Below are 12,294 nucleotides of genomic sequence, written 5' to 3'. Positions count from 1 at the left end.
CCTTGCATCTCTTCTATATAGCTCTTCAGTGTGTTGTTTCCATCTTCCTTTTATTTCATCTCGGTCAGTCAGTTTGTTCCCCTGTTGATTATTCAACATCCCTACTCTTGGTTTAAATTTCTCTTTAATTTCTCTAATCTTTTGGAATAGGTCTTGGTCTACCTTTTTGGTTGTCCTCTTCGATTTCTATACAATAACTATTGTAATAGTTCTCTTTGCCCCTACGTACTAGTTGCTGTATTATTGCATTTAGGGTTCGGACCGTGTTTCTATCTCCTTTTGCTTTTGCTCTCCTTCTCTCTTTAACCATTTTAAGAGTTTCATCAGTCATCCATTGAGGTCTTTCTCTCTTTTTAACAAGAGGTATTGTCTTTTTGCATTCTTCCCTGATAATGTCTCTGACTTCACTCCATAGTTCTTCTGGTTCTCTATCACCTAGGTTCAGAGCCAGTGTGGTGTAGTGGTTAAGATGTTGGACTACGACCTGGGAGACCAGGGTCTGAATCCCCACATAGCCATGAAGCTCACTGGGTGACCTTGGGCCAGTCACTGCCTCTCAGCCTCATGAAAACCCTATTCGAAGGGTCGCCATAAGTTGGAATCAACTTGAAGGCAGTACATTTACATCACCTAAGTTTAAAGTTTCAAATCTATTCCTTATTTGATCTTTATTTTCTTCTGGGATGTTACTTAAATTGTGTTTTGGCATTATGATTGCTTTGTTCTTCTTCTTTACCTTTACTCTGAGCTCTTTAACTAGCCACCTTCATACCTAATCCAAGATTTATCCATTTAGGCCAGATTCCCAAGACAGACTTTTAATGAAAATTTTAATGAAATTTTTATTTTAAAAAATTATGAAAAAACTGGTGGTATGCTTCACTTTTACACTTACTTTAGAGCAAGAAAGTGGTACTCACCTACTGAACAGCCCATCTTTTTTTTGGCTGCATGAGAGTTCTGGGTGTGCATTCTACCCACTTGCTGAAAAGCCCATCCAGTGTATGTCTGCATGCATTCTGGGCACACAGTGTCCAACACACACAAAAAAGGATAGCTCTTAACTCAAAATCAATCTAAAACAAAGATTTAAGAACATATACTACACAAATAAAAACTTAATTATATCATTTTTAAGCTTAGCATCAGGGATAATAGTGCAATCATGCACTGTTGACACAGCAGCAATCACAACCTGTCCAACTAAACCTTATAAAAATAGTCAAATTCTTGTTTGCCATGTGTCTTCTCTGGACTCTTCAGCAATTAAAGGCCTAAAACGCACAACTTGTAAAATTCATGTAACCAAACATCGCAAGCTGCCCTCCACTCCCACCTTCAGGAAAAGCTACATCAAGAGGGAGTGATTTGGACCATAGAAGTAGCAGGTAGACGGATGAGTATTTTATCAACTTTCAGTGCTTCTATTGCCCTTTTCTAGGAACACAGGAAGCTGCCTTATATTAAAGTCAGACCATTGGTCCATCTAATTCAGTACTGTCTACACTGACTGGCAGTGGTTCTCCAGGGTTTCGAGGCAGGACTCTCTCCCAGCCCTACATGGAGGCACCGGGGATTGAACCAGGGACCTTCTGCATGCAAGGCAGATGTCTACCATTGGGCTACTGCCCTTCCCCGAAGACGAAGGTTTTCCTGGTGGTGTTGATGGGAAGGAGGATTGTGAGGTGCCCCATACCTGAAAATATGCCACAACAGACATTTTGAACAGCAATACATGTACGAGAAAAAATTATCTCATGTCTGCTCAAATATTTATCCATAAGGCTTACCTTTGGGGGGGGGAAATGTTGCTAATTTCTTTCTTCAAATTATAAGATATTTAAATATGCTAGTCAAACGGCTTTAAGGACTTAGGCTGCAATCCAATACACAATTACCTGGGAGTAAGTCCCATTGAACCCAGTGGAGCTTACTTCTGAGTAGTTATGTATTGGCCCTAGTGTGGGGAAAAATAAGCTACACTCAAAACAGTGCTAATTTTGTTATCCCACTCAGGATTCTTATTTGCTAATGTAACCATTTCAGTTCTCCCCACCTTTTAAATTACAAAAACCCACAATAAAGCTCCAAATGAACTGACAGAACTCAACATTTATTTTAGTTATGCAATAACTACATTTTAGTTATGCAACAGAGGGGAAATGCAGCAACCATTTTCTTAAATTTGCACTGTTTTACACCTCTGTGGTTTACAACCCTTGCTATGTTTCAGAATTGCAGTGACAGGCATAAGTCTTCCAACTAGCAGCATAGTCTCACTGCTATACCCTTTATTCTGTGTTTCAATAATATACTAGTGGTGCAGTTGCCCCTAAAGAATTCAAGTTAATAGCTCATCTCTCATTTTGTTTACTGAAATCGTTTTTACTTTAATTAAATACTTGACAATATTTACATTTCCCTTTAGAAGAATTCTCTCTTTTCATTACCCCGTTCCATTCAGTCACTTGGTAGAAAGGAACTCTTCTGTGTTTGCTTCCTTCCGGACTACAGCAAACAACACTGTTGTTCTTTACTTCCATGCCGCATTTGAGATACCCCCTCAGTGAATAGTTGCCCTGTGTCTGCCTGTGGGAACGCTGCAAAGAATAGCCAGCAGCAGCAAAATGATCATCTCTAATCCTTGCCAGTTTCACTGGTCTATAAAGTAGTTTTCACTCTTGCCCTATGGTTGCTTTTCTGGCAAAAAAACCACAAACCACTGTGAAGTATAAAACTCCACTGCAAATGATGGCAGAGTGTGTGGGAAAAAATGTACCAGTTTCAAATAATAGCACACATGAGATACATAGACAACAGAGAATTTCCACAAAGGGCAAGACTTGAGAAATAAGTTTAGAAAAAATGCATAAAGTAAAAGGAGCCTGTAATACATATTTTTCTTTAAATCCCCAAATATAATACACAATTTGCCCTTTTAAAAAGGGGAAATCTGAAACATAGCATTTGTGAACAGACAAGGCTTCCCCTTTTAGAAGTTCTCTTACTAAATCTTCAAATGCTTGGAAAAAGCACTTTCTCGATTTTGTGGAGACACATTCTGGTTGTGTTTGGGCACAGCACATATTTTAGTGCTATGCCAATGAGGCATGGCTGTGAAGATATAAGAAGCTGCTTGTGTTTTCAATGAACTGCATGTATGTATTTTTATCAAATTTTTTACAGAAAGAAACAGCACTATGTAAATCCAGTACTTTCAACTATTATACTAACTCTGGTCATTTGAATAATATCCCTAATATTGCATTTTAATTCATCTCAAACTTGGGACAACACATAAAATTACTAACACTAAATCACTATGGAATTGTTCCTAATCTCACAATTTGAAGGGAAAGAGATAGTTAACAAGCAGAAACAAAACTTAAAGGCATAATTAAGAGAAGTAACTAAAACAGAAATGGACTGCCTTCAAGTCGCTTCTGACTTATGGCGACCCTATGAATAGGGTTCTCGTGGTAAGCGGTACTCAGAAGGGGTTTACTATTGCCTCCCTCTGAGGCTGAGCGGCAGTGACTGGCCCAAGGTCTCCCAGTGAGCTTATGGCCGTGTGGGGACTCAAATCCTGGTCTCCCAGGTTGTAGTCCAACACCTTAACCACTACACCACACTAGGGACAGGTGAATTTGCTGCGTTAGAAATTGTAAGTGTCCCACTGTTTATAGAATCTTGTGATCTAATCTTGGCTGAAAATTCGCTGTATTTCCCAAGGTCATGTAGTTATATTTTTGTACATGTACATTAGAAAGTGCAACTTCAGAACATATTGTGCATATTCTGTCATATTCCCTTCTTTGGTTTGCTTGCTTCATGTATACCTGTGTTTACAACTGGCATTTATTTTTAACAGTTGGGATGGATCTAAAAGGAGTGGCTACGGCTGCTGGAAAAATGAGGAAATGGCAGTGCAGTAAGTGTGGAGCAATCCTTTCTATACAGTCATCTAGGATTAAGTCCCACTGAACTCAATGGGGCTTTGCTTCTGAGCATACTTGCATAGGACGGATTATACTGTGAAACAACTAAGTGTGTAAAAGGCACACTTTTTTTTAACCAGAAAAATTAACTCTCACAACCCTTTCTTGAAATGCAATTGGTTGTCGAAGGATTTTAGATCCAAATTTTGATAATGATTGGCTTGTTGCCCAAGTAGTTACTAAAGGGTTAAAGTATAATCATTCAATACATGCAAGTGTATTGAAAATGGAACATTCACATTTCCTTTAACAAGCAAAGGGTTACAGCAATCAATCTGAGCAAGTGTAAAGATGGCAGCAATTTATGATTTGTCATGTTGAACATGCATGCGCACGAACTACAAATCAACTTGTAATCAATCTCCGTATAAAGTACAAGAACATTACAATTCACTAGGGAGGCACCCAGGGGTAGTACACATCCCATCTTTTTCAAACCCGCCACATTCTACTTCAAAACTGACTAATTGTGACTTATGGTGGTGGCATCACTAGAAACAACATATCCAAGTTCACATGGTGGAAACTGTCAACCGCTGGGGGAACAAAAATAAAAGAATTTAAATGTTAGTTATAAAAGTATCTGGGGTCTCTAATATTCTTAGAAATTTTAAATGTAATTCCTTGGAAAGAAATTACATTAACAATTTCTAGAGCCATTAACAACCATAGTTACTTTGGTTATGGTATTATAGTACATTCATGTATCTTTCTTCCTCTGGAATAAAGATGTGCAAACACTACACCATCACATCAATTCTAGTCATATGAAAATTACTTCCATTCCTTTTCCTAGATCACTATATAACCTGAAAGGTACACATGAACATCCTTTTTACATGCTCAAGATCTTGTGTCCCAGTGCCATATCACAAGTTGTCACAACCTCTTAAACACTGAAATTAGATCTTTGAAATGTAAAGTTCAATTTTTTCCCAAAAGAAGGGTAAAGCATTTAGGGGAAGGAAGAAGAACGAATGAACCCCAATAAGCAGCACAGGATGAGTTAGCAATTATACATAGATACTGGGGTAAGGATGAGGATTTGACCCCTTTCGATAAAAAATGAAGACCTGGGCAGGTGCATTTTGTTTCTCAGCTCTCTCACCAGATGATATCCTACAACTGTTTCATTTTCAGATTTCAATAGAAAGTAGGGCAACATTTTAGGATTTTTATATCTGAAACTGTAACTAAGGCAGTCTGTTTACATTATGAAATTTAATGAAAGCTGAACTATTCTTCACAATTGTTCAATTCCTAGATTCAAGTTTTAAAAGGCAACCTATTTTGTAAGAATGTCTCAATTGCACTGCTCCTCTAATCTATTATATACCTAAAGTTCTCTAAATTTTGTAAAAACTAGATCAAACTGGAGCTAAACAAACTCCTGCCTCCAAACTTGTATTCTGTTTTCTAACATATTTCAAAAGTGCTTGAATACAGCAACCACCACCTTCAACTCATACCCACTTCTTTGGACTGCTGTCAAGTCCTTTTTTTTTTTAAACAAACTGTCCAGCTACTAGCCTGGACATACAATAAATTCTATTTTCCTGTTGCTGTAAAACACCTAAGTCCTGTGAAGAGCCTAATGATTTTGAAAATATGAACCATTTCTTAAAACAAATCAGTCCCAATAACAATCTTCCTATTCCACCTGTCTAATGTAGCAAGTTTCACAAATGTTAAGAGGAGGAAGAGAACATGTGGAGACAATCCAAAAGTTTTTAGTCCTTTTTCTAAGAAATAAAATTTCTCACTGAAATCTTTAAAGCTATTACTATTCTGCCTGATCAGATTCCAGTTCTACTGAATTCAGTGATATGGGGCAGAAAATGTTCCAGAGCTTTATTTTCCTGTGGAAAATTTTCCATTTCATAAGCTTTTAAAAAAATTTCAACAACTGAATACCACTTAATTACAATAATCTCTAAGCAGTGTACAAATAACGAACCAAAATTAAAACTATAAAAACAGAATTGTGGGTTGTATCCAGAGCAGTGCTAAGTAAGTGTTGCAGCATCACAAGCTTTTTGGTTATGTAATGGGTCTTCCCCCCCCTCTCCAGCCTCCATGTGTCTCCTAAATCTGTTTGAGGGGTTCTCCCAACCCTCTGGGGCAGATTTGGGGAGGGTGACACTGAAAGAATGCTTACTTTGCATAGGAAAGTTTTCTGGAAATTTTTCCAATTCAAATTTTTCTGGAAAACTCAGATCACTGATTTTATCTAGCAAGTGCCTTCTTCCACTGCCCTGAAAATACATACATACACACACTACTGCAAAGCCATACATACAACCACTCCTTATTGCCACAGTGAGTTCTGAGCACTACTAAGTGTGACATTCTGTTAAAAGTACAAAAAAAAATGCATCCAATCTCTGTTGTGTTAAAATACATATTTTAAAAGCAGTGCAAGCTCTTCAGTGTTTCATAGCTTTTAGAAAATCTTCTGTGATCCTTCAGCTAGCTAAAAGACATTTTCATTATTAGTTTTTAAAATATAGTTAACATTAATACATTCAAATTTCCCACAGACAGTATGTACTTTTTTCTCTGCATACCAGCACTGCATTCCTCAAGATACTTGTTCAGAAGTAAGAGCCAATGACAACAATGGGACCAACTTCCTAGCAGTATATGGAGAGCTACAGCAAAAGTGAAAAATTAAGCTGCTCTCCTATCCCTACCCCACCACTATCTGAAATTTATTCTGTTTAAACCATCCTCTGAATGATTTGAAACTTAGGCTTATTTCTATTGAAACAGCAACTGTAAGAGAATCTTATCACCTTGCAGATACTATTAATACAGTGGCAGAGACATTTATTTCTAGTTCTTTGCAGTTAGTTTTCTGTGTGTTGATTTTTTAAAGGCTAGAAACAAAAAACCCCAGTATATTATATCCCACATTTCCATATAAAAGATACTTCCTTGTTCTGGTTACATTAAACTCCTAAAAATTAAGAAACTCAATCTACAGTTACATCTATCTACCTATTACCAATATTTCCAGCTTCCATTTCTGCACTCCCATATTTCCTTAAAGTTAATATAATACCTAAGTTTAAAACTGTTCCAACAGAGCCCAACATTTAAACTCCCATTGAACTACATTATGTACTTCTACTTTCTTCCATTGGGGGGCTATTATAGCATTTCCCCATGTGCATTGCTAAGTAGGAGCTGTGGCTGCCTGCATATAGGGGAAACAACCTAATAACTGTTAGAACATACACAGATCTCACCTGCTCATTTCCCAAAGCACTGTATTACTTAACTTCTAGACATCAGTGCTTCTGTGGTTTTAGGCATAATAATTATAAGCTATTTGGCACAAACCAAGAAATTCCAAAAAAACTGATCAAACTTCTGTTTTGCTGTACTGGTGTTCAATAGTGCAAGGTTTTACGGTATTTAAACCAATTTAGCAATGTTCGATACAACTACCCTTGAAGACCATCCAGAAGCATACTAGTACAGCCTTAAGGGTTCTGTCAGGTATTACATCAATATTGTGGCATTTACGTATATGTCACCACAGGTGCAATTCAAGGTGTTGATGTTAAAATGTATAGTCCTAAACAGCTTGGGACAAAAGCATTTGAAGGAGCACTTCTCCCCATATACTGACCATCCTGAGTCCTTTGCTAGGCTGCAGTCTCTTATTGTGCTACAGATAGGTGTCTTGTCTGCTGTGGTGCACCAAAGGTGGAATTCCCTTCCCCGTATTCCTACCAAGAACAGATGGCCTCTACATTATCAGGCTTCCTACAAGAAATAAACTCACTTGTTCATCAAGGCTTTTGGAGGTGTCTGATAGTTCCAAGGTCTTAATGTAATTGACTGCTGCAAACTTTTTAATGTGTTATGATTTTCTTTTACATTTTGGCTGCTGCTGCATTGTTTGTATTTAATTTGAACTGTGTATTTGTTTCAAATGTTATTTGTATACCACGGTGGATAAAGAGCAGTCTGAAAATTTAATAAAAATAAATAGTAAGATATCAAAAGGTGTGCAAAGCATTTTAATTTGCCTCTGTCAGTCTGTCCCACCACTTCCTGCTAAGCCAGCGATACAATTTTCTTCATAATAGTGTTGTGATTAAGACACTGTACCTATTAAGTATGTCAGATCAAATGGAAATGCACAACACTTGTTTATTACTTTTTAACCCAAGTCTTCAGTTCATACAGGAGCAAATGAAACACAATAAATAAGAATGCAGCAGATAAAACACAGCTAAAGGCTGTCATGAGGAATCATGGGGAAATAAAAAAGTTTTCCACTGATGCCAAAATGACATCAAAGTGGGCACCAGGCAAGCCTCTCTGGGGACACCATTTCAAAAGAAAGAGCACCACAACCAACAAGACTTTCTTCTCCATCGCTATCTGCTCTACATCAGAAAGTGAAAATATCCAGAAGAGAGCTTCTGATGACAACTTCACCAGGGGACTGGTGGACTGGTGCAGTGAACACTATTCAAAAATATTCCAACTGCCTAGGACTTTAATAAAAGCAAGCACCAGCACTTTGAATTGAGTTGGAAACAGACCTGAAGCAAGTGGGCTTCTTTCAACACCGGTGAGATGCTATCACTATGCCTGATTACAGTTGGCATCTTGAAGGTATTTTGAACTGCAGTTTCCAAACCATTTTCAAAGACAACTTCATATACAACACATTGAAGTAATCAAACTAGAGGTTACCAGTGCATCAATATTATTACATTCAGTGTTAACACAGGACAAGCAATTAATTAATATAAACACTGCCCACTAGGTGAGCCATATGTTGCTATGTAATTACTCCTATCAAGAATAGAAACCAATAAAATAACTTGCTACTACTTTGTTTTTAGGTTGCAAGCCTTAATTAACTACCCTTTTAGTGAATTATAACACACTCCTATACATGTCTACTCAGACATAAGTGTAACTGAATTTGATGGGACTTTCAGGAAATTATATATAGAAGCGCTGCCTTAATCAATGTAGCAAATGGTGAAGTCACACTTGTTTATGTTTTGAAGCAATGTTGATTCTGGTATATTACAATATAGGATGATACTAAATACACTAAACATGGATTTTAGTTTGTACAATTAATGGTAAATTTTGTGTTTTTAAATTACAATCAAACTAAATAAATTCTTTGATTGGATAACACACAATCCACCCCAAGTTGTAGTTTATCCAAAGTTAAACTCACGCTAATACTAGCCTCCTCAAAATTTGTTGGAATAGTTTCTTGGATAGGTTAGCAAGAATTTGACTGAGGCATTTGCATCCATTATTACAATGTAATCAGACAAACCTGCAGTGAAAGTAAATCCATTACAGTTGGCCAGCCAAACATCAACTCTATTGTCTTTTTTCCCAGCTTCCTAAATGCCAAATTTACAACATTTCTGTGGGGGACGTAGGAAAACCAGAGTTTTAAAAAATTGCATCTGTCAGAATTACAGTGCAATCTTAAGCATACACAACACATTGTGTTCTATGGGGTTTACTCTCCAGTAAGCATACACAGGTTTGCTGTGTCAAGCTGTTATTTTTGGCACCACACCTATTATTGACAAAACCTATACACAATAAGTCTGTAAAAGGTGTGTCCTCCAAAAAAAATTAGTTATATTGCAAGGCACCCGTACTTGGAACTTTAGATCTTTAGAGCAGTACCACGCAAATCATGAAGTGTGTGATCCTGAATTGTTTGCTGCATGCTCGTATAGGCTAAAGATGTTCACACAGAGCTGGTTGTACAATCAGAGCACGAAGATTAGACGTTACAGAAGACAAACTTTTAAGAACAAATGTTTTTCTGCTTTTTATACATACCGAGGAAATTACTTAAGCACTCGAAATTTTTTTAAAAAGTAAACTCATTCTGCACAAATACGCCCCTAACTCAGCCCGAGATAACCGGGAGAGAAAGGATAACTTATGGGCTCGGACCATTACCAACCACATGCTTGGATACACACATACTTAATCACATAAAACCACGTGTCCCACCGTCGCGGAGGTGTACACATATACCTGAGGCGGCGCTAGCTCTGCTGCACCTCTTCTCCTCTCACCTCATGGATGCCCTGCCCCCTTCCCGCCCCGCCAGCGTGACTCCAGCCCTAAGGCCTTGGCGCCAAACGCCGCCTGCACACGGGGAGGGGGCGCACAATGCGGTGGCGGCAATACTGGTAAAGCGCCATCTAAAACATGGCCTAGAGCCGGCTCGGCCCTTTTCCTCAATAGTCTACCTAGGCCGGGCGCGCTGGCGAACGCCTCGAAGCTTCTCCTCTGCCCTGTCTTCAACTGCCTAGAAAAGGGCGACCTATTTTAAAAATAAAATAAATGGAACATCGTTCTTCTCTCGCTCCCGACCCCACAAGGAAACACTACCACGGGTAGGGCTACTGCTACTGTAGTGGCACTCCTTTCCCCGCCGCTCACCTTGTGGCTCTGGAGCGGGCGGCGCCAGCAGCAACAGCGTGTGCGCGCACCAAGGCCCGGAGCTCAGGGCCAAGGCTGCTGCTGTTGCTGCTATTTCATACCACCCATCTCTTTCTCTGGTTCCTCTTCAGCCACAGCAACGTTTCCCTTTCCACTCCGTCTTCGTCGGCCTGCGCTTGTCTCGACTACAACCTAGCCACCCTCTTCATCATGTCGCCTCCTTGGCCGCCGCTCCACCTCTTCCCGGTGCTTGCAGGGTGAGCAAGGCCCTTGCCCTTGTAGTCTCTCCCTTACCAGGCCAGGCGGCGGCACAAGAGCCCTATTGTATTATTGACACCGCTGCTGCTACTGCTGTCTCCCAGGCTCCGCCTCTTCCCCTTCCCTTCTCTCCCACTCTGCCAGCAACAGCGGTAGCTCCAGCTCCTCTTCTTGACCGAGCTCGGCTGGCGCTGCTTGCCACCTGCACACGAAGAGGCTTTTTCCCTCACCCTTCTTTCTTTCGCCTCTTCATTGACCCTTTATCCTGTGCATCCCAAGCCTACGCTTAATTCGGAAGTTTCAATAGGACTTTCTCCCAAGTAAACGTACCGAGCACTGCAGCAACACGCACTCTCCCAATGGCAACTCCCCCCGACAGTTTTTCTTACTTTTGATTACAAAAGGAAGAACAGACACCCGCTTCTGTAAAAGCTCGGAGTATTCGGTAATCCAGTGTATTTTTCTATGGGCATTCATTATCTTTCTTTTTTAATATGTTCCTGCCCCAGGTAGGTTGAGGATTCACTGTTGGCTTGTCCAAGCAGGCAGAGAACAAGCAGCTATTCACCACCACATAACATGACTACGGGGGGGGGCATACAAGAAACTAGGATTTTGAAGAATTCCCTCTGCCTTTTGCCTGTCAGCATTTTAAATAGCAGAGTGTCTTAAAAAGTAGTTGGTGCAATTTTGAAAAGGAGGCTGTGCTAGGCATCCAAGTGAGGATGTCAGTGGAGAAAGCGTTTTTCCTGGAAATTGATAAAAAAAAAACCCCATCTAACCTGTAAAGAAGAGGGAAGGGCAGCTCTGGAGCTGGACAGGAACTAAGGCGCAAAAGACAACGCTGATAAAAGTTTCCAACTGAGCAGAAATTCGCATAAATCAAGCATATGATCATTAAGCATATAAGGATGCGTACTGGTATCTTTCCGGTACACATCCTTTCATTATCATAGGCTGTAATTAAGGTCAAAATTAGGGTGTAATTCTTAAACTGGTTTACATCAATATACTGATGGCTGTGCTCTGCCACCCTAGTCAGAGGCAGCATGCTTCTGAAAACCAGTTGCCGGAAGCCTCAGGAGGGGAGAGTGTTCTTGCACTCGGGTCCTGCTTGCGGGCTTCCCTCAGGCACCTGGTTGGCCACTGTGAGAACAGGATGCTGGACTAGATGGGCCACTGGCCTGATCCAGCAGGCTCTTCTTATGTTCTTATGTTCTTACTGCCTAAGCAACTTGATGCAAATTAAAAAACAAGGTTGAAGGGTAAGCCTTATATACTACAGCATAATCTTCATGCAGATATGCTATTCAGTTTGCTTTGGAGTAGCCAACAGTTTGAGGAAAGTACCTGTAGATAGAGAAGTTAAATGTACAGTACAGTGTACATAGAAGATATATTAAATGTTAGAGTAATAGTTCATAATTTTCTCTTTAGTACAGAGCTTCACTATTTTGGGAAGCTTGGATGTATGCAGTTCAGTCACATAAGCAACATAACAGGAACTATAATACTTTGTAGTGCTACAGAAAATTTCACAATCTCCCATTCTTTATGGCCAGACATTGGTGCTTTTGAG

The 12,294-nt window shown here is 39.6% G+C and overlaps 1 protein-coding gene across 6 annotated transcripts in view; it reads right to left on the bottom strand.

Annotated features, from left to right (window-relative positions):
• The window catches only part of JADE3 (jade family PHD finger 3), a 62,217-nt gene extending 51,360 nt beyond the window's left edge, over positions 1–10,857 (bottom strand). For all 6 annotated transcript variants that reach the window (XM_061626983.1, XM_061626986.1, XM_061626985.1 and 3 more), the window contains exon 1: positions 10,458–10,857. The gene's annotated coding sequence lies outside the window, so the exon portion shown is untranslated. The remainder of the gene's footprint in view (positions 1–10,457) is intronic.
• Positions 10,858–12,294: the final 1,437 nt, after the last annotated feature.

The sequence above is a fragment of the Rhineura floridana genome, chromosome 5 (assembly GCF_030035675.1).
Source record: "Rhineura floridana isolate rRhiFlo1 chromosome 5, rRhiFlo1.hap2, whole genome shotgun sequence".
Taxonomy (NCBI): Eukaryota; Metazoa; Chordata; class Lepidosauria; order Squamata; family Rhineuridae; genus Rhineura; species Rhineura floridana.
This window is presented reverse-complemented; position numbering and strand designations above follow the sequence as displayed.